A 27,024-nucleotide genomic window follows, 5' to 3' on the forward strand; every position below is an offset into this window, starting at 1 on the left:
ATAGGTCTGCATGGAGGTGATGTTCATATCACAAAGGATTTTAAAAAGTCTACCAATGGTAAGGAGGTACCAATCAAGCCCTCTATTGGTGGTGTTAAGGCAAGAAGATTCTTGTCTCGACCCAAACACAGTAGTAAGCAAGGAAGGCAAGGTAGAACAGTTTCAAGGATTAGTTATGGATTGTGGAAGCAAGTCCATAATGCCGTGAAAGATCATGAGGCAGATGGGGAAGCACGAAATGTGAAGGCAGAGGTGTGGAGGTCTCTTGATCAACTCTTCATGTTCTGTGACAATGTAACATGGACAAAGAGTGATTACAAGAACTTTGAAGAGGCAATTAAACATTTTGGGAAGTCAATGAAAGATGTGTGGACAGCCTGCAATATAACTCACTACATGGTAAAGTGATGTCTTCTTCTTTTACTTAAGTGTGATCCTCTTTTCTTTTATAACTTACTATGCATTCTTATGTCTCTGTGAAAACAGCATATCATCTACAACCACCTTCCCTATTTTGTCAAAAAGTATGGATGCCCAGCAATTTGGTCTACCCAAGGCATGGAGAAGTCTCACTACATGGCACGTAATGCATTTTTCAGAAACACGCAACACTATGGAGGGAGTCAAAAGGCAAATAGTCTGAAGGAAGTCTTCCAATGGTTTTATCGCGTAGTTTGTAACTTATTGGTGTTATGTCCACATGTTTTCAAACTCAATCAATAGATTTTTATTCTGTGGAACAAGTGACTCTTGGTGTTATGCCTATGTTTGGGACATCATAGCATAGCGGAGGCTACACTCCAACCCACACACTTTGTCAATCCGTGATGAATGCAACCCGGTTAGCGCATAGAGGCTATCCCGAATGGGAGAAGATGAGTTAACCACACACTAATGACTTCTAGTCCTACTCAATCCTTCTTCATCACTCAAGCAATCAATCTTACATAATCAAAGCATCAAGATTAGGCTACACTTAAGCACACAAATGCAACTTATGCAAAGAACCTAACATGCAAAGAGCTATCACACAAGCCTCAACTACACATCATTTCATGCACAAGCTTCATCACATGCACTCTACAAATCAGATTTTAGCATCAAAACATCATTAAGAAATCTAGATTAGCAAGTGAGTAGACCATAACCTCATATCATTGAAAATGTGAAGAATAGAGAGTACAAGATTGAAGCATGAATGGAGATGGAGAGCCTTGGGAGAGCACATGAGAAGGAGCTATGGAGCAAGCTCTCTCTATGAGCCTCTCAACCAAATGACCAAAGAGTCCTCTCTAGCTCTCAAATGGGCCACCTTTTATACAAAAATTCTAGAACCCCCAAAAGTTCCCATGTGGGATTATTGTCAAGCCCTCTCCCACATTCATCTACAACTTGGAACTCTTTTCAAGAGCCCTAAGTGTCTTTTTTGTTGCATCCTTGTATTGATCTTCATTTGTGTAACACTCCCCCCTTCCTATTTTGCGCACGTCCTCGAGCGCGGTAGTAGCAAGAGCTACAACAAAAAAAACAATGGATACAAGTAAAGTCTTTTATTGAAAAAAAGAAAAGAAAAGAAAAACCAGCAATGATAATTTCACACGTGAGCATACAAGTGCAAGGCTGATTAAAGTTTTAATGAGTACTAAAATAGGTGAGTAAAGACTAGTCAAAGTGAGACTTAAGTGGTAGATAATGCTATGCAAAGGCAAGTGTGCTTTGTACACCGCCGGTTATGACCGCAGTCTCAATGTCCTACAAGTATGTAAGTTATTCCTAAGTGGCAAACCTACTCCTAAGTATGAGCAAAGGTGATTGGAACTCTTTTTTTTTCTTTTCTTTTTTTTTTCTTCTTTCTTTTTTTTTGATGTGTATGTAGAAGGTGATAAAGATTAAGGTTCCATCCCAAAGAGACCCAAGCAATGGCCAAGAGACCTCCGCCAAGAGAATCTAAATACCGCTAAGTATCTCAAGGGCGACAGACTCTTTTTCTTTCTTTTATGACCAAAGGAGTACCCCTTGAAGATGAGGGCATCGGTCTCGAGGGCCCATAGTGTACCCCAGAGTCCTACCAACATCCATCAAGGCGATAGATTCCTCAAAGGTCTTTTTCTGAGGCTTTTAGACATCAATGTTCACCCCATAGAAACCAAGGCATCGGCCCCAAGGTGCTAAGACAACCCCAGGTCCTACCAAGCATTCCACATGGCTGTAGACACGTCATGTCTCAATTTACTTTGTATATATATTTTTAGGGTATAATTTTTTATAAATTTTTATTACTCCTAGCACCTAGCTCATATCTAAGAGGTAGCTACCACTAGGGATAACTAATATACCTTGAAAGCATAAGAACTTGGCATATTCCATTGGTATATATCCTACACTGTCTTTAGATAGAAATATCTTTTACTAAGTCTTCTAAGAGTCTAGAATTCACTCACCGTATTTTATCAAAAACTTAAACCAGCCAACATTGTGTGAACATGCAAACCATATATCCAAAAGATAAAAGCACTTAAAGAAATAAAGATTAAGATTTGAATACACCTGTGGTAGTGCCCTATTGATGTTGTTCGTTTGCATTGATGCATTGCTGATTTTGTGCAGATTGCACCTCCTTGATCTTTGTAGGTGTAGCATGTCTCCCCCCTTCCTAATTTGTGTGCACAGTAGGTGGACTATTGGGGCATGTTTGATGCTCTTTTTTTTAGCGGAGATCTCTGCAAAATTTTTATTAACAAACAAGAAAAGAAAAGAAAAGAATAAAATTTGTCATTGGTGCCAATCACCGAATATAGCCGAGGGAAAAAACCCTGTGGGATAAAAGTGCCCTGGCTTGTCGATCTTATTGTGGAGTCGTTGAACTTACCCTTGCGCTGGTGGTGGATCCGTGTCCTCGTCTGCTGGAAAGATGGTATCAATTTCCTCAGGATGCAGGGACAACCCCTCACAAAAACCGGCCTCTGGAGAAGGTGGTAGAGGAAGGAGTGCTTCCTCACTAAAATATGGCATTGGTTCTATGGGAAGGTTAATCAGACAGTTTCGATTTTGGATCTGCGCAATATAGGTACTCATATTGATCCAATATTGACATGTTGAGGCTTGGGGAAGGAGGGCTTGCAAGATCGGTGGTTGCAAGTCATTTAAGCTTGTATCCCTCCATTGTTGTGCTTGAACCTCCTCAGGTAATCTACGTTGATTTGGTCCTCTCTCTGGTATTCTCACATTAAGAAGATTATGGCGTTGGGGTGTAATTCCCACAATTTGCTTCATTAAGCCCGTGCCATATTGTCTAAAGTAAGAGCGGCATATCCAATAAATATGTGAAGCTTCTCCTAATACGAGCCGTGCACACTCTTGACAATGTGGAAATGGGTGATGCTGTTGATAGAATAACGTGACAAAGTGATGCCCACAGCAATTTTCACCTAAGGGAGCATAGAAGTACCTAGAATGTGTTTGAAACGGAGGAGCACTATAACCCCCGCGATGATCAGGTCGAGTACTATCAGGGTCAATGCATGGTGGACATGTATCTCGCCAAATATCCATCAGGAGTTATCTGGACATAGAACAATGAAATTTAGAACACTCATATCCATCATGACAATTCCAATCAAAAACAAGATTATCTCAAAGAGAACACATCTTCTAAAGGCATAAGGAACTACATTATTCAAACATTGATTTACCAAAGAGCTTTAATTGTAGTGTTAATGCCTTATCTTTGGTTTTTGGTATATCCTTTTTAGGTGGGGATTTTAGCAATTGTCTTGGAATTTGAGCAAGATAAGAGGATTTAGGCATTGAAATGCTAGAATCGATGCTCAAATGAGACTCATTTGGACTTGTCTTAGGTATACAAGTTGATGGTTGAATTGTGTAACAAGGAGAAATCGGGACAACCGGTGTTTCAATACATGTTTTAGGAAGATCAACACAAGTAGATTTGTAGGTGCTATCACAGCCACCTTTCCTTTCTTGAAGAGTTTGTGTTGATTTCTTTTGCACCCACTGATATGGAAAATCAAGGGTGGCTTTTGGAATCTTTCTGAAACACTCTTTTACCCCTAGCAAAGCATGGCATTTTGGAAGCCAAATTGCTGTTGCACCCTCATAATAGCCTTGTGCTTTAAGAACATGTTTTGGGACCCATTGAGTAACAATCCGAGGTTTAGGCTTCGAAATGATGTGCTTCTTAAGAGGCTTAGCAACTGGACTAGATGGTACAAGTTTGTACGCATCTTTGGGTAGCCACATTGATAATTCCTTCTTGCCCGGCCTTCTTTGAGCAGCAACTAGAGTAGTTGGAACATGCCAGCCATGGCCCTCACTTGAGTACTCATCAATTATCCACATCATTTGTTTTGGAGCTTCAAGAGTAGATTTTGAAAGTGGGTTTTGTAAGGTAGAAACATCACCCTTTTGACACGATAAAGCTCGTGGTGTAGCAGATCCCAAGATGCAATCAGAATCAATTTGCAACTTGTATTGTCTATTCTTCCAATCTAATGAGCAATTGGTAGCACTTAACCACGATCTACCGAGAACAACCTCTACTACTGCCTTGGACTTACGTGCCACATAAAAGGGCACTGACATCTGGTGATCCTGAATGGTCATCATAATGACACATTTTTCCTCTATAGGGTTATCTTCTCCTGAGAAGCTTCGTAGGTCCACAGGAATTTGCACAAGTGGTGGTTGACCCAAGGCTATCCAGGTGTCAAACGAAAGAACATTATAATCTGCACCAGAGTCAATTAAGGCAAAGACAAAGTAGGTAGTCTCATAAAGATGAAGGCACACTTGAATATTGAATGGATCGACATATGGCTCATCAGTAGCCAACTGTATGGCCAACATAGAAGCTTTGCGATGCTCCTTGGCTTTTGCCACTCTAGCTTTAGCCTCCTCTTGAGCCTGACGTTTAAGTAGGTCAAGTGCTTCTTTCCGTGTTTGTGCAGCATGCATCTGTTGAAGCATGGCTTCAGTTAATGGTTCATTGTATTTCTTGAGACGACTTCCATTAATGAAGTTAGGCATTTGCTCACCGTCTAGTGTCTCTAAACGCACTACACCACTTGGAGTAAGCTCATTAATCACAAACGGTCCTAGGCCACGTTTTTTGAGCTTTCTCTTATGCTTCTTAAGTGTGTACAAGAGCACCAGGTCTCCTTTTTTGAATCGGCCAGTTGTTACATTTCTATCATACCATTGCTTTTGTCTCCTCTTCTCGGCATACACCCCCATTACCGCCAATAAGCGGGTCTCATCAAGCTTTTCCAATTCGTCAACGCGTTGTGAAAGCTCATGACCAGTCCAATCCAATTGTTTAGCTACTCGTAGAGTAGGTACAAGAAATTCAATGGGAAGAATTGCGTCTAGCCCAAAAGCAAGTTCAAATGGGGTTGTGCCCACAGATGTTCTATAGGCTGTCCTATATGCCCAAAGAACTGAGTGCAACTTTTGCTCCCAATCAGTCCTATGTCCCTCAACAATCTTTGTGAGTGCTGTGCAGAGAATCTTGTTAGTACTCTCGGCTTGTCCATTGGTCTGGGGATGATAGGGTGCAGAACGCTTGTGAATTACCATAAATTCTTGAAACAAAAATTCTATGACTTCATTTACAAAGTGTACACCTTGATCACTAACGATCTCAATAGGTAAGCCATAGCATGTAAACACGTACTCATACAAGAACTTGGCTGTGGTTCTGGCATCATTTTTTACTGTTGCCTTTGCCTCTACCCATTTGGTCAAATAGTCGGTTGTGACTATAATATATTCTGCATGCGTGTTACGAGCTGGAGGTTTAATGGGACCGACAAAATCAATACCCCATTTTGCAAAAGCACGTGTGCTTAACTTAGGCCGCAAAGGCATATTGTCCTTTGTGATGGGAGGTTTGGTCCTTTGACAATCGTCACAACGTTTCACATATTCTTCAGCATCCATTTGTAAGGTTGGCCACCAAAGCCCAGACCACCTAATCAACTTAGCTGTGGTATTGCCAGAAAAGTGTCCACCCCCAACACCTGCATGTGCATGAGTTAAGATTTTCAGATAGTCAGCTTCACATACACACATGCGTAAGTTGCCATCCTTGCCCCTCTTGTAGAGTTGGCCCTCTATCAGCATATAGTTTGCCGCTTCAATTTTAATAGCATGCTTTCGATGTTTAGGAATTGTTTGATCCAAATGACCATGCTGAAGATAGTCCACAATATACTTACTCCAACTTGGTGTAGTTGCAATTTGGAATAATGTGACATTATGAATTGGCTTCTGAATTTTACATGAAGCACAGTTACGAACAAATGTTTCAGCATCTGCATGCATGGTAGGCCACCGTTGCCCATCCTGAGAGATACGTCGCACACAAGTAGTAGCTGATGCATGGATTCCATCGATACCCGCATGTGCCCATTCCAAGATCTCCTCATATTGGTCGGGGTTAGGTATAAGCCTCAACACTCCATCATTACCCTGACGATATAATCTCCCTCAGATTAACGTGAATGGTCGCCATAGGTCCACATTAGGACCCGCTAGTTGTATTTGCCCACTTGTCAAAATTTCTAAAATGGATTCAGACCATCTAGGAGCTGTCTCTACAAGGAAAAGTGTTGAATCTAACATATCATCATCCACACCCACAGGAGCTTCTCCAGAGGTGATTTGAGACAAATGATCTGCCCTTAGATGAGTTGTTCCTTTTCAAACTGCCACTTCAAAATCAAACTCAAGAAGGATGATAAACCACCTCACAATCCTTCCAGTTGCACAAGGCTTATTTACCAAATATAGCAATGCTTGATGGTCCACAAAAAATATGAATTTGTTTGCCAAAAGGTAATGGCGAAACTTTTTCACTGCATATATCATGGACAATCCTTCTCTTTCTGTTGTGGTGTAATTCTTCTCAGCATTGTTCAACTGTCGACTAGCATATGAGATTGGGAAATCCTTATTGTGTTCTCCCGATTGAGCCAAAATACATCCAATTGCAAAGTTGGAAGCATCAATATGGACATGAAAGATTTGGTTCCAATCTGGTGCCCGTAAGATGGGTGCAGTCACTAATGCTTGCTTCAACTTTTCAAAGGATTCCTCACACTCATCAGTCCAATTAAACTTTACAAGAAAAGCATATAATGGTCTGGCTAGGACAGCATACATGTAGATGAATCTACGGTAATAGCCACAATGTCCCATGAATGTTTGTACCCCTTTAGGGTTGATAGGCCGAGGTAATGAGACAATGACATCAATTTTATCCATATCTGTTGAAATCCCATTGCGAGAAACAATATGGCCCAAAATTTTCCCTTGTCTTACTATGAATTTGCACTTGTCAGGATTCAAGCATATACGATAAAGTTGACACTTTTGAAACACAAGTCTCAGGTGTTCTATATGATCATCACGCTCTTGTGAGTGAACACATAAATCATCCATGAAGATCTCAAGAAATTGCCTAAGGTACTCCTTGAATACATGACTCATTAACCGCTGAAAGGTTGCTGGTGCATTTGTTAGACCAAATGGCATAACACGATAGGCAAAGATGCCATCTTCAGTAGCAAAGGCTGTCTTGTGTTGATCCTTTGGATCAATTGACACTTGATTGTACTCGGAGAATCCATCCAAGAAACTATATGCCTTTTTCCCTGCAACTCGTTCCAGAACATGATCCGTGATTGGAAGTGGGTAATGATCACGCACAGTAGCTACATTTACCTTCTTGAGGTTTACACATACTCTAAGTTTTCCATTTTTCTTGGGCACCACTACAATAGGGGAGACCCATTCAGTGTGTTCAATCTCATAGATAAATTCTGCCTCTAAGAGCTTGTCTATTTCTTCCTTTATCTTCCGTGTAAAATTTTCATTGTAAGTATAAGGACGTTGCTTGGAGGGTTTTGCATCCTCTCGCAATGGTATTGTATGCTGACATATGCTTGGATCAACTCCTTTGAGGTCTTTATAACTCCAAGCAAAAACATCGCGATACTCCTTTATTGTTTGAATTAATAACTTCTCCTCATCTAAGGACAAGTCTGTGGCAATCCACACATAGCGAGGCTCTTCTCCTGGCTTAGCAATATCAATCTTTTTTGCATCTTCTGGACCATCGTATGAAATCCCTGGCATGCTCGGTTTTTGTCGCATGGGTTGTTGAAGAATAATCTTCCGATCTTGAAGAGTGTACTGTGTGAAATTGGGAGGAACATTGAGACCTTGTTCATGTCCACTTGAGTCTTCACTCATTGAAGACCATGCGGTTTTGAGCTCTCCTTTGCTATCTTGCATCGGATTTTTTTGTTCAACCGTTGTCTTTGCACTTCCCACACTCTTTTTTGAATCGGTTTTAGACTTGAGTTTTGGTTTTTGTTTCTTCGTTTTTTTACGATTTTTGCTAACAGTTGTTAGCTTTTCCCCTGCTTGGAATCCATCTGATCGTCTTATTTGGTCTTTGATACTATCTTGTGCTTGGACATAGTATAGATATCCGTTCTTTCCTGAGAAGTGAGGTGGTGGTCGAGAGTTTTCACTCTTAGACTCCTCCTTTTCTTTTTGTAGTCTCTCACGTTGTTCCCGCTCATCTTGTCTACTGATTCTCTTATGGCTCTTACAACATTTACGTTTAGGTCAGCTTCGAGGGATCTCTACCTGAACCTCCCTTCCTCTCAAGAGTAGGCGTGCCTTTCCTAACTCTTCCTTAGGGATTGTCTCATCATTATCAAAATCAAAGTCCCATCCATCTTCCTTATCAGCATCATTAGCAGATTCAAGTGTCAAATCCTCCACTGAGACTTCCTCGACATGCATAGCTGTTGTGGATGTATCCCTATAGTACAAATCATCTAGAAGGGCACGTGGTTGTACCATTCGTATAGGAATAATATCATATCCATCTGAGTCACAAAATTGAATTGGCTTCGGTAAAGCACATGTCGATAATGTTGCAAGGACATGACTCCATTCTAATGGATCAATTAAATGCTCAGGGAAGGGTTGTGGAATGTATGCCTCATCTGATACACTTCGATTACCCTTAAGTCTCTCAGTGTTGAAATCCCTACATGAGGCTCCACACATCCACAGATCTTCTCGCCCCCATCGGACAATGTAACTCTTGAGTCCTCAGATGAAGCAGAATCAAACTCATCTATTGGAGACCTTGTTACATCACGATATGAGTGATTCCTTAGGTTGACCCTTGTGATGACAGAATCATGTCGGAGGTACAAATAATTGTATCCCCAATCTTGAATCATTTGAAATTGTCGCATGAATGGTCTACCTAATATCACTTCATAGTTTGGATGTTTTCCAAAATCCACTACTGCAAAGGTGTGCTCATATTCAATCCCACATGTGGTGACCAATATGTTCTCAAGCAGCCCAAGGGGATGTTCTAAGCTTCCATCTGCTAGCTGCAAGCGCATCCTGGTACTCCTAATAGTTGGTTTGCCCCATTTTTCCCAAATGGACCTTGTCACAATGCCCACTCCTGCACCACTATCAAGTATTGCAGTTGAAGATACTTTTCGCACTTCTAATGGGAGGGTAGCATTTCCCTGATCGTCCTCACAAAATTTTCCTACTTTGTTGATAGGAACTGGCATAACATGCTTTGTCTCGGGATGTATAGTACACTCATGGTGACCCTTTTGTAGCAATACCTGCTCTGACAAACATGTGGCAATATCATTCCACAACTCAGGTCGAATTTTTATCAAATCAAGCAAAGGTAAGGTACAAGCCACTGGTGCTGACAAAATAGCTTGCACCATACTCATATCCTTCTCCTTTGTCAACCTTTTATGCATGGAGGGTATCCTCAAGGTTTGAGAACAGTTCTCATATTCTCCCAGATATGATGGTAAGGTTTTCATTGTATGCTTACTTCTGGGAGAAACAATTGTTTGAACTTCCTCCTGGATGCTTGGGCGTCTAAAGTTGTTTTCCGTGCCTCTGGTAAAATCCACCTCAGAGAATGGAGGCGAACTAATAGAAGACATGTTCTCATTAACTTTCTCATGAACTGCGGCCCACATCTCATTTGCCATGTCCTCATTAGCATCAATAACTTCATCATTGCATGGGAAGACAAGGCTAGGTGGTGGCAGATTACCTCCTTTCAATTGGGTGTCAATTGGTGCAGACCTTTCGCTATGAGCTTGTGAAATGAGCTCACTTTTCATTTCTCGACTTGATGACACTTCTGGTATGGTTTCTAATGTTGGCTTAAGAGAGGTTGGGCCCCGAGGAATAGGTGGTGGTGGTCCCTCAAGTATTGACTGAGCTTCCCTAATGAGTTACTGATGTACAGCTAGATTGATCTTCTCCTCACGAGGGTTTGGGTATTCTTGAAGCTTCTTGGGTAGCTCAGATAAAGCTGCAATGCGACTTCTATGAGCATCAATGATGGCCTCTAGAGTCTCATTCACTTTATCCACAAAAACAGAACCCCCAGATATATCCTCAGTCGTACTAACCTCATTTTGTTTAGCACTAGGCTCAGTTTGAGGTTGATGTTCCTCATGCACTTCTTGGGATGTAAAAGTTTTATCCCTCATGTTTTGTTTAGAGGCTTCTTGAGAACTAGTGGATGTACTTTTAGTTCGCTTGTTTCGGTTCTTCTTCCTCCTAGTGGTCTTTTTTCTATTGGACTGTAGGGTCTTGTCCACTAGATTTGTCTTTACATCCCTAGTTCGAGGTGTCTCATCAGTTTGTATTTCGGCATTTCATGTCTGTGATCTAGTCATGACTCTAAGTGGCACGACATCCTCATTCTCAGATGAAGGTGGTGATGGAACTCCGCCTACAAGGTTGAGTGAGACCTTTGGTTGAGAGGTGCCCTCCTCATGTGGTTTCAGCAAACAATCTTTTGGGAAGTGTTCTACACAACACCCTAGACAATATCTTTCAATTGGTGGAAACTGTTGTACTATTGTATTGGACCGAGATGCTTGCCTTGAGCGATGTGGACAATCACGAGCCCAATGGGGTTCTCCGCACTCATAACAGGGGCCCATTGGTTTGGCCTCTACTTTCCTTGGCTGCCATTGACCTGAGGGGCCTGGAGTCCTAGGTTGGTAGCCGCCTAGCAACATTAAAGAGTTTTGTTCCCCCGGAGTGTCCAGTGCTGGGCTTGGGTATGCGGGGCTTTCAAAGATATTTTCTTTGGATGAATATGATGCATATTCCTCCTCCACATAGCTTGGGTTTACCAAGTCTCTACACATATTTGAATTGTCGTAGTCAACAACCCTCACAGGAGCAGTCCCTAGAGCAGGAGGTTGAGCACCAAGAACAGGTCGTGCTTGCTCTTGTGCCGTCGGTGGCTTACGTTCAAAATTAGTATACTGTAGATACATTTGTGGAGCCACTCCACCCCTTGGCTGCTCACGTTCCTGTCTCATTCTCGCAATGCGAGTACATTCCTGTCCACAAAGATGAGGACCTGTAGGAAGTACACTCCTCATTCTCTGCTGCTGTTGTTGTGGCTGCATGGGTGGACGATAGGTCTGTCCCAATCTCTGTAGTACTAGGTTAGCTATCTGGTCTGAATTTACTAGCGCGCTAGACCCTAAACTTTGGTCATCACCCCACTGATCTCTAGGTTTCACCTCTGGGCCAGAACCATCTTGGAACTTGAAGTTATCGGTGAAATCCATAGCATCATGGCAACACTCATTGAAATTTGTATGCTTCTTCGCATAGAGATGTGTATGCAGTGTTGAATTTTTGAGTCCTTTTAAGAAGAGAGAAATTAATCGACTTTGGGCGGGCTTCTCATCCTCTGGGCAACGATTAATGTACTGCTTCATTCTATTTACACAGTCTCTAACACTCTCATTCTCGCCTTGCTTGAAAGAGTAGATGTGTGCTACCGTGTCATGTTGAATTCCCATCAAGGAAAAAGCAGCAATGAATCTCTCTTCCAAAACTCGTAAAGAAGATTTGTCTGAAGCCTCTAATGCCTGAAACCAAGCTAGGGCTTTTCCCTCAAGAGTGAGTCCAAATCCTTCAATTTGAGTATGCTTATCAGCCACTTGCTCAGCTCGAACTGCTTGCCTAAATGCTGCTACATGGTCGTATGGATCTCCTGACCCTTCATACTTCTTTACCAGTTTCTGAAGAGTTGATGGCCTTACTTGTCTTGAATACTCATCATAGGGCCTACGGCCTCTCACTCTCAGTGGGAATTGTTCCTCTCTTTGGAAAGATGGTCCACATGCATCAAAAATTGGTGTGGGTACCCTATTACCAGCCTCACCAAACCCCTCTAAAGATCTTGTCACCCGCATCTCAGGAGGTGCATTAATGGGAGGCCGAGTTGGCTCCCCTACCCTCCGATTGTTATAGTGAGAAAGATGTTGTTGTGGTGTGACCTGTGGTCGCACATTTGGTGTAGGACGATATCTTGGTGCTAGATTTGGGCTACTAGCAGTGGTCCACTTGGATGTTGAAGGTCCCTCTCTAGTGAACTCTCATAGGGGAGGAGCAACAGTTTCTCCAAGAAAGGCTGTCTCTCCTGGTTTGGCTATATTTGTTGAGAACACTTCCATGAATAATGGTTGTCCTTTCCACGTGAGTTCCCGAATCTCTTTCCAATCTAAGGTTCGGTATTCATTGGCCCATTTATCAATTATTCTGTTCATGTGTCCTGCAAGCTTCTCAACTACCACCACATGAGCTAGAGGAAGATCTAGCTGTGGCAATCTAGTTGTGGCATAATATCCCTCTAACGAGTCCTTATAGACCTCTTGAAGTGGATCATCCTGTAAGACCTTTGTCACTGGAATTTGTCGTACAAACTCCCATTGGTTCTCAGCCCCCTGATCCATTTTACTCTTGCCTTTCCTATCCCTTTCCAAATTTAGATCTACAAGAAGTAAATCATCTATGGATGGTTTTGAGGACTGGGCATTGGAGGGTCCAGGCATGTCCGGCTCAATGAGCCAGTCATCTCTAGACTCCCTTGCTCTGGAAAGTTTTGATAATTCTAAGAACTCGGTTTTAGAGAGCTCCCCTAATTTGTCTACCTTTTCTGGATGATAGGTGACTTCGTAGCAAACACCATCTCCACCCATGTACATGTTACCCCGGTCATTGACTAGAGGTGCTCTATCAAGTTCTGAGAAAATGTCTGCGATCTTAACAAGATACCGTTGTTGTGGATCCCTAAAGATCTCAGCTCCTTGAGCACTTGTGTAGACATATTGGAGTCTCACATTAAGTGTTAACCCCATGGTGTCGGCTTCAAATGGATTAAAGGATCTTGTGGGTGTTCTATTTGGGGCTACGGGATGACTATTTGTCGGCCCAAAATTGTCCATGGACAATGAACTAGTTGTTCTAGAGGAAAGGGTATCGGATTGGGATTCAGAAAGGGTTTCAGCAATATCTGCCAAATTTCCTACCGATTGGGTCTCACTTTCCTGCGTAGGTACTCTAGAAGGTGCCCTAGGCCCTATGGCAGAATCTACAAGATGTCCCAACCGCAAGTGCATAAGGTCAAAATTTTTTTGGTTTTTTGTGTGTTTTTGTTTTGTTTTGTTTTGTTTTTGTTTTTTTGTTTTTGTTTTTTTTTAATTAATTAATATATATATATATGTGTATATATATATATATATATATATTAATCTACCTAATCACTAAATGCAACTAAAAAGAATATGTGTGGCGTAACTATCTATCCTATTTTTTTATTATTATTTTTATGTTTTTTTAAATGATTTTTTTTTAAAATAATTTTATGATTTTATGTTTTTTACTTTTCTTTTCTTTTTTTTTTAATTTACATAAAAATTATGAATCACACTAAAAAAATACTAATTATGCACAAAGTTACAAAAATTAAAAAAAATGCAAGTTACACGAATTATGCAAAAATTTAAAAAAATAAAGAATTACAAAATATGCAAAAAAATAGACTCCTAAAAAAACACTTAATTTATAGAATTTTTTTTCTTTTCTTTTCTTTTGTTTTTTTTCTCCTTTTGTTGCTTTTTTTTTTGTTTGTTTGTTTGTTTACTTGTTTGTTTGTTTTCACTAATAAATTTCGTGCCAAATATAAAAAATATGAATTTACTAATTATGCATCAATTACAAAAATTCTAAAAAAAATAAAAAATAAAAAAAATGCAAGCTACTTTAATTATGCAAAAATTTAAATAATAAACAATGGAAAAAAATAAAAATTGTTTTTTTTTCTTTTTTTAAAAATAAATTTATTGTTTTATGGATTTTTTCTTTCTTTCTTTTTCTTTTTTCTTTCCTTTTTTTTTAAAAAAAATCTCTTTTTCTCTTTTTTTTTTAAAAAAATATTATTATTTTTTTTGTTTTTTTATATTTATTATTATTATTTTTTATTTAAAAATACAAAAAAAATACATGAAAGATTAATAAAAATTGAAAAAAAAATTAAAAAAATTAAAAATTGCACCTACCTTATCCTCCATGCTCCACCGCTCGCCGCTCGCCGGATTTGTTGCTGCATCCACGTGGGTCGCCTTCAACGCCTGCACGACTGCCTCGCCTTCAACGCCTCCTTCACGCGCTTCTTCACAGCCAGGCACCTTCTCCTCCTTTGCTTGCTGCAGCTCCTTGCGCTCCTCCCGGCTTCTCTTCCTTCGCCTGCTGTGCAGGTGTGACGATGCCGCCTTCGCTTCTGCAGCGGCCACCTCTTCACTCACAACTGCAGTCGGCCACCGCTTCCTTCGCATCCCACTTCCAGCCGCCTACTTCCACGTTAATATATATATATATATATATATATATATATATATATATATATATATATATATTATAGCCGCCTTCGCCTGCGCTCTTGTGTCGACAACCAGTGCTGCTACCTAGCTTCTCTTCCTTCGCCTGCTGGCAGGCGACGCTTGCTGTGCTTTAATTGCAAACGTTCGCTTCAATTGCTGGCAGGCGACGCTTGCTGTGCTTCAATTGCAAACGTTCGCTTCAGTCGCCTGCGCTTCTACCAGCCTACGCCAGCGCTTCTACCAGCCTACGCCAACGTAAAAAATAATTTTATATATATATATATAATTGTTTTTTTTTAAAAAGCCGTCTCCTCTGCGTTCCTTTCAGCCGCCCTTCCAACAGTCTTTCGCCAGGATCTAAAGATTACAGTGAAGATTACTAGTTCCAGATATTTGTTGTCTTTATGAAGGTCAACCTCAACTTTGTACAAATGTATCTTACTTATTATTGATTTGGGCAAGTAAAGCTGTTTTTGAGGTTGAAGATTCAACCCCAAAACAAAAAGAAAATAAAAAAATAAAAAATAAAAAAAACAACCTCCAACACCTCCTACCAACCTCTCGCCAACCCCGTCAAGAATACAAAAACAGAACGTACTTAAATCTGATTAGTGGCAGGATTTCTCTACCACAATGAGGTTTTAATTAATTTTGTTTTTTTTGCTTCTAATCAAAAAACCGAAAACACACAAGGCGCCCTTGAGATCACACACTCAATGCCCTTGCAAACTCTACTCTAATCTACCCTAATCCATGATTTTGCAATCAATGGAGCACTTAGTAAGAAGTAATGGTTAACACCCTTCACTAACTTAGGTGTGCGTTCCCCGGCAGCGGCGCCATTGTTTGGGACATCATAGCATAGCGGAGGCTACACTCCAACCCACACACTTGTCAATCCGTGAATGCAACCCGGTTAGCACATAGAGGCTATCCCGAATGGGAGAAGATGAGTTAACCACACACTAATGACTTCTAGTCCTACTCAATCCTTCTTCAACACTCAAGCAATCAATCTTACATAATCAAACCATCAAGATTAGGCTACACTTAAGCATAAAAATGCAACTTATGCAAAGAATCTAACATGCAAAGAGCTATCACACAAGCCTCAACTACACATCATTTCATGCACAAGCTTCATCACATGCACTCTACAACTCATAAATCAAAACATCATTAAGAAATCTAGATTAGCAAGTGTGTAGACCAAAACCTCATATCATTGAAAATGTGAAGAATAGAGAGTACAAGATTGAAGCATGAATGGAGATGGAGAGCCTTGGGAGGGCACATGAGAAGGAGCTATGGAGCAAGCTCTCTCTATGAGCCTCTCAACCAAATGACCAAAGAGTTGTTTAGCTCTCAAATGGGCCACCTTTTATACAAAAATTCTAGAACTCCCAAAAGTTCCCATGTGGGATTATTGTCAAGCCCTCTCCCACATTCATCTACAACTTGGGACTCTTTTCAAGAGCCCTAAGTGTCTTTTTTGTTACATCCTTGTATTGATCTGCAACACTCCCCCCTTCCTATTTTGCGCACATCCTCGATGATGTTTTGATTTATGAGTTGTAGAGTGCATGTGATGAAGCTTGTGCATGAAATGATGTGTAGTTGAGGCTTGTGTGATAGCTCTTTGCATGTTAGATTCTTTGCATAAGTTGCATTTTTATGCTTAAGTGTAGCCTAATCTTGATGCTTTGATTATGTAAGATTGATTGCTTGAGTGTTGAAGAAGGATTGAGTAGGACTAGAAGTCATTAGTGTGTGGTTAACTCATCTTCTCCCATTTGGGATAGCCTCTATGCGCTAACCGGGTTGCATTCACGGATTGACAAGTGTGTGGGTTGGAGTGTAGCCTCCGCTATGCTATGATGTCCCAAACAGCCTATATGTTTTGAGACTCCATCAAAAGTATTTCTTTTGTGAAACATGTGATCTATATTAACAAGCATCAATACATCCATGAGCTACACACAAAAAATTCAATCAATACTACTTAATTATGCTAGACACACTATTGATCCTTACCAATAAAGTATTGTGTCAAACGCTTTTAGAAGCTACTGAGTGTGGGAAGAGTACTGAAGTGTCGTACGGTGATGGGACAAATGCAAAAGGGTACTGATCGTCCGTACGGACAAGGAACTGATGAGGATCAAAGACTTTGTACAAATCAATTCAACTTCAACATAATGTTTGTGCTATATTTGATGACTAAATCCTATTACTCCCAAGGCCTGCGAGTCGGAACTCTCTTTTTGAACTTGATTGGACTCTTTTTCTTCCTTGTTGGCTTGATGTCGACTTTCTGTTTATCAATGCTTGCCTCTGTTGCTTGTCTAAGAGGGGTATGTCAACTTTCTGTTTTATCAATGCTTGCCTCTGTTGCTTGTCTGAGAGGGGTATCCTTGTCTTCAACTATCTCCACGTGTTCTTCTTCTTGGATTGTGTGGCCTGATGCAATCATGGGTGGCTCTCGAAACCTTATGAGCTTGTGTTTTCCATAGCCCTCTAGACATTTGGGCTCCTTAACACCACATGCTAATGCATAAGAAGTGTAAGACAAAAAGTAAGAGGCCCTAGAGGGCTGCTTATTCACATAATCCCCAAATATATCTATGGCGGACAACCTCTCTATTAAAATGATCTTTTCCTTTTGCCATGGAAGATCATGTCCACCTAAAACCCTAGACAAACATTTAAAGAAGTAAACAATGGCTTCTCCATTGTTGCTCAACTGCCTATGGTAAATCAAGATCTTAGCACTGCCTAGATCATGAATATAATGAGCTAGGCTTGACATTTTGCCAAACCCAGTCGGCCTGCTTCCACTTGTTCTCTGGAGGAATGTGTCATCCTCAATTTGTAGCTGCCATGTATCAAAAGATTGGAGTGAGACAATAATACATAACTACAAAACATTTAAACACAAGATAAAGTATTTGATTTGAAGTAATAATATCATACCTTCTCATTTTCATCAGCAACAACAAGAAGTTCATCTTTCCAAAGATTGATTCCTCTCCCCTCCAGTCCAGCCTCTTCTTTAAGCTTTTCCTTTATGAAGTGCTGAGAGATTCATAGCTTCCTGGGTGAGCTGGAAGGTAGCTTCATCTGGCTCTTGGAAATTTTCAGCCTCTTTGAAACAAATAGTAAGGGCCTCTGCAGGATCAAAAGTTGTTTCCAAAGCTAGCAGTGAATGGTCATCCTCTATGCCAACCTCCTTGTCAAGCCTTGAAGCCTGGGCAATAAGGGAAATGGCATAGTCCTCCCTCAAATTGAACATACACTCTATATCATGGAGGAAAACATAATCTTTACCACCAATCAAGACACCTGGAAGCATGGGCACTGCATAGTTACTACTCTGAACATCAAAATCTTCAACTGGCTGTGTTGCCCTAAGAGTTTCAGTCCTCAGTTGAACAAGGTCAAGAGCAGCCACTTGCAGCCCCTCATCCTCGAGGTTGATATCTTCTTCCTGCTCTGCCATATCTGTTGCCACAGGAATATCCTCTTTTACCTACAGATATATCTTCTTCTTCAGCCTCCTGCCCTTGCTCTTCTAGAGATTGCTGTTGGAAGACAATGTACATAAGGAATGCCATGTTTTCCTCAAGCACTCTACACTTTCTGGTGTGCAAGTTACAGCTGAATTTATATTCCTCAGGCAGGCTATCAAACCTTCTATTCACATGGTACCTCAGCTTGTCAATGGAGACAATATGATTTAAATGCACAAAAACCTTTTCACCTTCCACAATCCTTCCTGCCTCTGTCAGTTGTTTGAAGGTATCCCAATGGTCTGAAAGAAAATCTCTGTGATGCTCCAAAACAGAGCTCATAGTGAACTCCATGTTGAAAATACTGTGGTATATGTGGAAGTTCCTCTGAGCCTTGCACTTGTGAAGAAAGTCAAATAGGAGCAAATCTGGAGATTTGTCCTCTTTTGGTTCCCTTTCTTTTGAAAGGGAAGACTCACCTTTCTGCTCTAGTCTCTTGCTTTTGCCTGAACAAAAATTTATATACCATGAATTCTATATGCTGACATATGCAATCAGGTAATGTACAGGATATCACCAAACAACTCTCTTCATGAGCACACATGAATCACCTGGTGATTGCTGTGGTCTGAGTATAGCAGCAGAAAAGTCCAGCTTCCTCTTGAAAGGAGGGGTCTGAGAATCAACTGTTCCAAAGCAAAAACTTTTCTCATCATCAAGAAAGAAATCCCCAAGGACATAGAAAGCAAAACAATGAGGAAACAGTGAAAACCAAAAGGGACACAAGAATTTGCACAAAACGCGATGCAGAACCATTTGAAAAATGTCAAGTGCTCTCCTCGCATTTTGTTGCAAATTCTACATTTCTATTGACATCCATCTCCAATCAAATGCTAGGGACATCTCACAATGTTCTGGACAGTAAATGGCACTAGGAGGAATTCCCCAGGGCAAAAGAAAGCAAAACAAAGAGGAAGAAATAAAAACTGAAACTAATATCAGAATTTGTAGGAAAACTTTTGGAGCATTTGGAAAATGTAAAGCACTCTCCTCGCATTTTGTTGCAAAATTCTAAGTCCTATTCATATCCATCTCTAATCAAATCCTAGTTTGATCTACCAGATTCCTAGGCACTGAGAATCAAGAATTTTATAGATGGAAGAAATATATATCAAAAAACATTGGAAAGGGTATAGATCTCTGACCTTTCTTTTCCTCTTCCATACTGTTGGAGTTGCCCTGGTGATTCTCTTGCTCTCTTCCAAACTTGAGCTGCAGCACAGGTAACCTGGAGATCTGGCAGTGGTAGTAGTCTTCAGAAAGGTTACAGAGTGGATGGAGTGTGTTGGGTAGGAAGTGATCAGAGTGGGAAGGAAAAGGATGATGGGAGGATGCTGGCAGGGATGGAAGACAGGGAGGGAAGAGTGTTAATGGATTTGATTATGAAATCATGATTGGCACAATTTCCAAGGTAAAAAGTGACTTTCACACGTGTCAAATTTCAAATTCCAAAAGATCTGGGTGGGACCCACACGTGTTAAAAAACGACTATATTTCACACTGTGGTATTTAATAGCTCCTTTATTTGTATTTTGCAATAATCTACCCTCCTAACTCAGTTCTCTTGCATCTCTACCTCCCTACTCTACACCATCAGCATCCAGACCAGCAGAGGTTCATCCCGAGCACAGGATACTCACCATCAGCATCCAGACCAGCAGCAGAGGTTCATCCCGAGCACAGGATACTCATCATCAGCACAGCACACCTACAGATAGCTTCCAGGTCAGTAAGACAATCTATTTCCTTCTCTTCTTGTTTAATAGTATATTAGGGTAAGGTACTGATTGATGTGATGTATGTTAGATATTATGATAAATATTATATACATTTCTCAGATTTTTTCCACTGCATGTAGAAGCAGGAAGACTTTTTATTTGGGCTTGTTGAGTGAGAGCTTGATCATTTCTTGCTTTCTATAGGCTCAATCCATGTTGCACCAAGCTGTATACACACTGAAATGACTAAAGGCATGCTCAAGTATGCAGCCTCAAGAATTTGCAGTAAAACGTGAGGAGAGGGCTTTAGAAATCTCAAATAGCCCAAATCGCATTTTGTTGCAAATTTGAAAATGCTTCTTAATCCACCCCTTTCATTGTGATTTTGTATCTTTCTAGGCTATTCAAGGCTTGCATAAACTCAATATATATTGTTTATAGTTGAAGAGGTAGAGAATTCACTGTAGGAATGCAATAGCATGTTGTTTCAAGTATTTGTAGAAAAACACGATGATGAGCTGTTAGAAATTTCAAATTATCATAATCGCGTTTTGTTACAAATTGTTCAATTTTGCTTTATCCAATTTGTCATTACCTTCTTTTATCATTCCATGTTCTCCATGGCTGTAATCTCTTTCCATTGCTTTGTATGCAGCTTTTCAGAGTGATGGCAAGAACCAAGGCAACTGCAAGGAGGTCTAGCAAGGGGCCAGGGCTTGCAACAGCAGCACAGCTGGGGCTGATATCAAGGAATCTATTGTGCCTCCAAAGGGAAGAGTTGCACATTGCAGGAAGGGGAAGCCAATGAGCATGCTGCAGCAAAAGTCCAAGAGGTTAAAACATTCTGCAGGTGTACTAAAGGAGATCAGGAAACAACAAAAAGCTATAGGCTTTGCAATCCCCAAGGCACCTTTTCAGAGGCTAGTGAGAGAAATTTGTGATAGCTGGCACCTTGGTTTCAGGTGGAACAGGACTGCCATTCTTTCCTTACAGGAAATGGCAGAGGATTACTTGGAGAAGTACTTTGAAGATGCAATGCTTGTAGCAGCCCATGCTCACAGGGTAACTCTGATGGCCAAGGACGTCAACACATTGTCTAGAGTGAGATGGAGGTATGACAAGCTGGTCCATCCTGTGGAATGGCAGGACATAAAAATGAGAGACATATTATTAATTCCACCTACAAGGAAATTGAAGGCAGACAAGGTGAAGGTTGTTGAAGTGACCCACTCAAAGAGCACCAGAGAGAAAGCTGCTTATGAGGAGTCACTGAAGCAGCAAATAGAAGAATCCAAATCTGCTACTATAGATGTGGAGACTGTACAGATAGAGCTGCAGATACAGAGAAGGTTGCAAGAGCTGGGCCCTAACATAGTTGTCCACATTGAAGATGATTTTTCAGAGAATAATTTTGACTTGACAAAAGCATGCTTGGCAGCATTGGCTCATAAGAATGAGTATTGCTCAGATACTATCATTCTTGCAATGCTCTAGTAAGTGTCTTTTATTTTACATTTGTTTGCAAAACAATCCTTATTGTACCTCCTCCCTTACACCTTACCCTAATTATTGTTTTGTCCAATGTAGCATGATGAGAAGCTGGCTGAACCATGCTATACAGCATACAGTTCATATTATTGATCCTGTAATTTCCTCCAAACCTATTGTACCAGCTACTATCGAGTTGGGTGAGAGCTCTAAAGTCCGAGAAGGTGTCATACACCTTGATGACACAGATGATGCAGATGTGGTGCCACAGGAACAAGGACCTAGTGCTGATGAGGAGAAGCCACAAGAACAAGGACCTGCTGCTGCTGATGTTATTGAGGAGATGATGGAGCAGCAGCAAACAGATGCTCCAGGGGCAGTAGAGGAGACAATGGAGCAGCACCAAGAGACTGTACACGACAGGATGGAGCAGCAGAAAATAGATTCTCCAAATAAAGATGATACGGTGAGCTTGGACCATGTAGAGCAGCCTCAAGATCAGCCTGTAGATAAATAGAAAATTGTTGTCAAGAATATGTTCTACATATATAATTAAACACTTCTGTACAAAATTTTACTTTATTGAATATAATACCTTTGTTTATGGAGTCTGTGTTATCTCAATTTTCAAATTTTCAATGTCTTTGCATTTTATTGAACTCTCTCTTCTTTTGAGCACCTGCAAAAAAGCAATATAAAACAATAGGGTAAAGTAAACTAATAGCAGTGCTTAATGAGACTAGGACAAGTCACATGGTATACCTTCTTATTGTTGTAAATAAATAAAAAGTCCTTTGAAATAGAACCTTTTGTCTCAAATAGAATGTCATTGCGCAATTGAGCTAGGGAGCAACATTGTCTTAATGAGATATTGACTAGCACATCACCATTCTCAACATCAATATCAAGAAGTTTATTTTCTGCACCAAAAGAATCTTCATCTTGATCCATTGGGACTAGTTTTGTACCTAGCATTCGACTGCGCTTATAATAAAAAGAAAAAATGAAATTTTGTGATGCAACCATGTACTTCAGTTGCATAGAAGGTTGGACAACCTCACAAAACACTGAACTACATGTCTTCTTATCCCAACCTTTATCCAAAAATTGTGGCATGCATACCAGACTTGTTGCTTTAACTGTGAACATTGTTTTTGAAACCTTCACTGGAAAGGTATTAAACAAGTCTACAAAAACTGTGAGAGGCATGCATAAAGAAATTTTTATTATCCTTGTGGCAATATTGGGCCTCAGAGCTTTCTGTACTTCTTTGAAAAGCTTGGCCCTATATGCCTCTGTAACACTAAAATGTGGGAGAGGCCAATCCACTGAATTCCATGCCGGAAGGTCTTGTTTTCTTAACACACCATGTGTGTTTGCATTGTCCAGCAACAACTGATAAAAATGATCAATAAAAAATATACCGGATTGAGCTAGCTCTGTTGCACATCGACCTTGGTATTGTTGTTCTCCTATCGATCCATGCAAAACATCTATAAATCCCAGAATACAATCGATGTTTTGCCATGTCTCATACAATGAAGGGTATAAATCTGAAATAAAATAACACAAGAATGTCAATAAGCAAAGAAAGAAAGCTTTGTCTTAAAAATCCATACACCTCATAAAGAACAAAACCACAATAGAAAAATATACAATTAGGCCTGTGTTGCGGAAGATCATTTGGATAGTCTCGCAAGACAAGTTCTTTATGCATGTACACATGCTGAATCAAAACTTCACCGATATCTTCCCTCTGGTGATTTTAAAATCTCGTACTCTTCCCTTCCATGATGCCAAGAAAATGTTTTTTGTCCGGGGTCTCTTTCTTTTGCTAGGTTGCATGAGCACCCATGCTCCTTTCGAAATAGTAAACCTTTCCCAAGTTCCTTCCGTTTTGACTGTACTTGAATTCTCTACCGAAGAAATAGAAGAAGCAAGTCGACGGGGTAAGGATGTGTGGTATAATTCTGCCTTCATAGCATTATCATCCACAGAGCGTCTTCCACAAGAACGGCCATAGTTTTTATTCACCATGGAGACCTTATGAATCTGTAACCACAGCAAAGTAATGTAAAAAAGATAACAAAGTGAAGTTTCAAGAAAGAGAAAGTGGGCAGACAGATAGTTGACAAGAAACATCTTACTCTAAGCCAAACAGGAACAAGAGAGCAGTTTTGGAAAAGAAGAGGCTGCTGCACAATGAGACAGTGGTGTAGACTGGTAGACCTTTCAAAGGAAAGGCAGCATAACATTTCAAAGTTCAAAGGAAGGTGGAAGCGGGAAGGCCCTTGTCAGAGAAAATGTCAGACTAGATTCTATCTTCATGTCCAAAGATCTTGTGAGAATAAAAAACCAATCTCCACATTAATGTAGCACGCTTGTACCTACATAAAATATTGTTTCTTTTATCTATTTTCTCTTATTTTTGTGAATTTCCAACGTTACGTTGGCCCTCTGTTCATTGGTTGAGAGCTTATTTTTCCAAACCGTAAAAGGCCGCTCCCTTTTTCCCTAATGTCTAAATCAATTCACTTTGATTATTCCTCCAGTCATATCTATTTCTAGCTTCCTTCACCCATTCTCATCCAATCACATCATATTACATCTCATCACATCTATCCACAACACATCACATCTCATCACATCTATCCACATCACATCACATCTCATCACATCCATTTACATCTATTCAGATCCTCATCACATCATGTCACATCTCATCACATCCATTTACATCTATTCAGATCCTCGTCACACCATGTCACATCCATCCTCATCAATTCACATCTACCCATATCCACATCACATCTCATCTATTCACATCTACCCGATCCACATCACATCTCATCCATTCACATTTGCCTAGATCCACATCACATCACATTTATCCACCTTACATCTCATCCATCCATTCACATTACATCACATCCATTTAAATTCATTCAGATCCACATCTCATCACATCACATCCATCCACATCTACCCAGATCCACATCACATCCATCACACCTATTCACATCTCATCACTCCCATTCACATCCCATCACACCCATCACTTTCATTGCATCAACATCACATCACATAAATTCCATCCACATCTATCCATATCACATCACATTCATTCCATCCACATCACATCACATTCATTCCATCCACATTACATCACATCCATATCTATCCATATCACACCACATCCATTCATAGCTCATCACATTCATCCACATCCATTGATTCATTCACATGCACATTTATCACATTATATCTCATTCTCATCCATTTTCATCACATCACATCCTTTCACATATCATTCACATCTACATTCAAATCCACATCCACATCCATTTACATCACATCACATCTCATCACATCCACTCACATCTCATCACATCCACTCACATCTCATTCTCATCCATTTTCATCACATCACATCCTTTCACATATCATTCACATCTTATCACATTCAAATCCACATCCACATCCATTTACATCACATCACATCTCATCACATCCACTCACATCTCATCACATCACATTCACATCTTATTACATCACATTCACATCTCCTCTTATCACATTCACATCTCATCTAATCACATCACATCTCATCTAATCACATCACATCACATCCATTTACATCTCATCACATTCAGATCCACATCACATCTTATCACATCCACTTTTAGTACCGTTTTCTACTTTCGATACAGCTGATAGGACTTTTCTAAGTTTTTGCCAATTGTTTGGCCTAGTTAAAGGTACTTTTTCTCGATCATCCCATTGAATCTATGTATGAGAGTGTTGTTATTGAAGGTTTAAAAACGAAAAATAAACCTTATCAAAATTGAATAAGTAAAAATTCAATAAGAGAATTTAAGTATTGTATTTTCATTCCTTAAGCGTCATTATAATGAGAATTAATTCTAAACTTCCATTTACTCATTGGATCCTCGATCCTCCTAGGTATTCCAGATTCTCTTTTCTGAATAACAATTATCCAAGATTTCTCGATGGATATTTTCATATTCTTTCTCAAATTTCTCAAGTAAACTATATTCAATATTCTTCTTTTTTAGTAAAGGATTCATGGGATTTACAAAAATCAATTCTACTCATATTTTTCAATAAAATTAATAATGCTCAAAATTTTACTTTTGATAAATACTCATAATTTGAATTATGCCAGAAATTTCTCTTTTACCATTTAATTACTTGGATCTCAAATATCATGGAAATTCCTCTTTTTACATAAAAATAAATTTACCAAAATTTACTCTTTACTCATAATCAATTAATTATGCATAATTACAAAAAATTTATTTCTTATAATATGATAAAAATCATTCTTTTGCATAGGACGTCCAATCCTAGAATATGGTAGGAAGTCCTCTTTTAATATTATGCATAAAAATAAGATATGTATAATTTTTTGAAAGATTTTGCCATAGCTTCGTTGCTATTGATAATTCTCAATTTTTTTTCTAAAGAATAAAAGCTTGAATGAAAATATGATTGTAGTTCCTCTTTTATGCTTAAAATCAAACTATGAGTTTAAATCATAATTTTAACCATAATCATAAACTTAATTATGATTATCTCACTAGATTAAGCTTATTCTATTATTTCTCTTTTCTCGAATTGATAGGATAATATATTTCTCATTTAGAATCAATCAAAGTAGTTTTTTAACTACTTATAAATAATCTAAAAGAATAACCATTATTTTGCTAATACAAAATCATAAAAATACCATTTTCTTAATCTCTAGCTTATCAAGCCTAGAGTTTAGCTTTCATTAAGAGACTATCATTGAGAAGCATCCTTTTTCAAGGAATTTAGCCATAAAGATGGCTATTATTTTAGAGAGAGAGATTTACTTAAAGAAAGCATTACATTTAAGCATAAAGACTAACTTTCTCTTAATTAAACATTAATACTTTTAGGGAAAGCTTGATTTGAATTAAGACAATCATTTTGAAAGCTTCTCAAGCTTGAGAGGGGTTGAGAAGAAGAAAGTCATTGAGATAAATTAGGAAAAACCATAAAATTTGATTTAACCTCCAAATTTGGCTTGATTCTCTAATTGCAATGAAGCCCCTGACCAATCAATTTATCCACAAAGAGGAGAAGAGCAAATCCAAGAGTTGCTGTAGAGAGAGAGAGAGCTCTAAGCTCCAAAGAGAGGAAAATTTAAAGGATAATAGAAAATATGATTATTTTAATATAATACTGGCATGGTATAGCTCCAATATTTTATTACAAATGACTAAGGGTCTATTTATAGGTGGCGGAGGCCACTAACCAAGTCCAACTGGGTTCTAGAATTTTCCAGGTTTAGTTTGACTCAATATGGACAAGATTTGGACCAGTTTAGCTCCCTTTCTGATTTGGTTTGATCTAGGAGAGAGGAGAGATAAAAATATCACAATTTTTTTTGAATTAAAAACCCTTCCACACATG

Source organism: Cibotium barometz, chromosome 40, assembly GCF_041138505.1.
Source record: "Cibotium barometz isolate CiBa-2024 chromosome 40, ASM4113850v1, whole genome shotgun sequence".
NCBI lineage: Eukaryota > Viridiplantae > Streptophyta > Polypodiopsida > Cyatheales > Cibotiaceae > Cibotium > Cibotium barometz.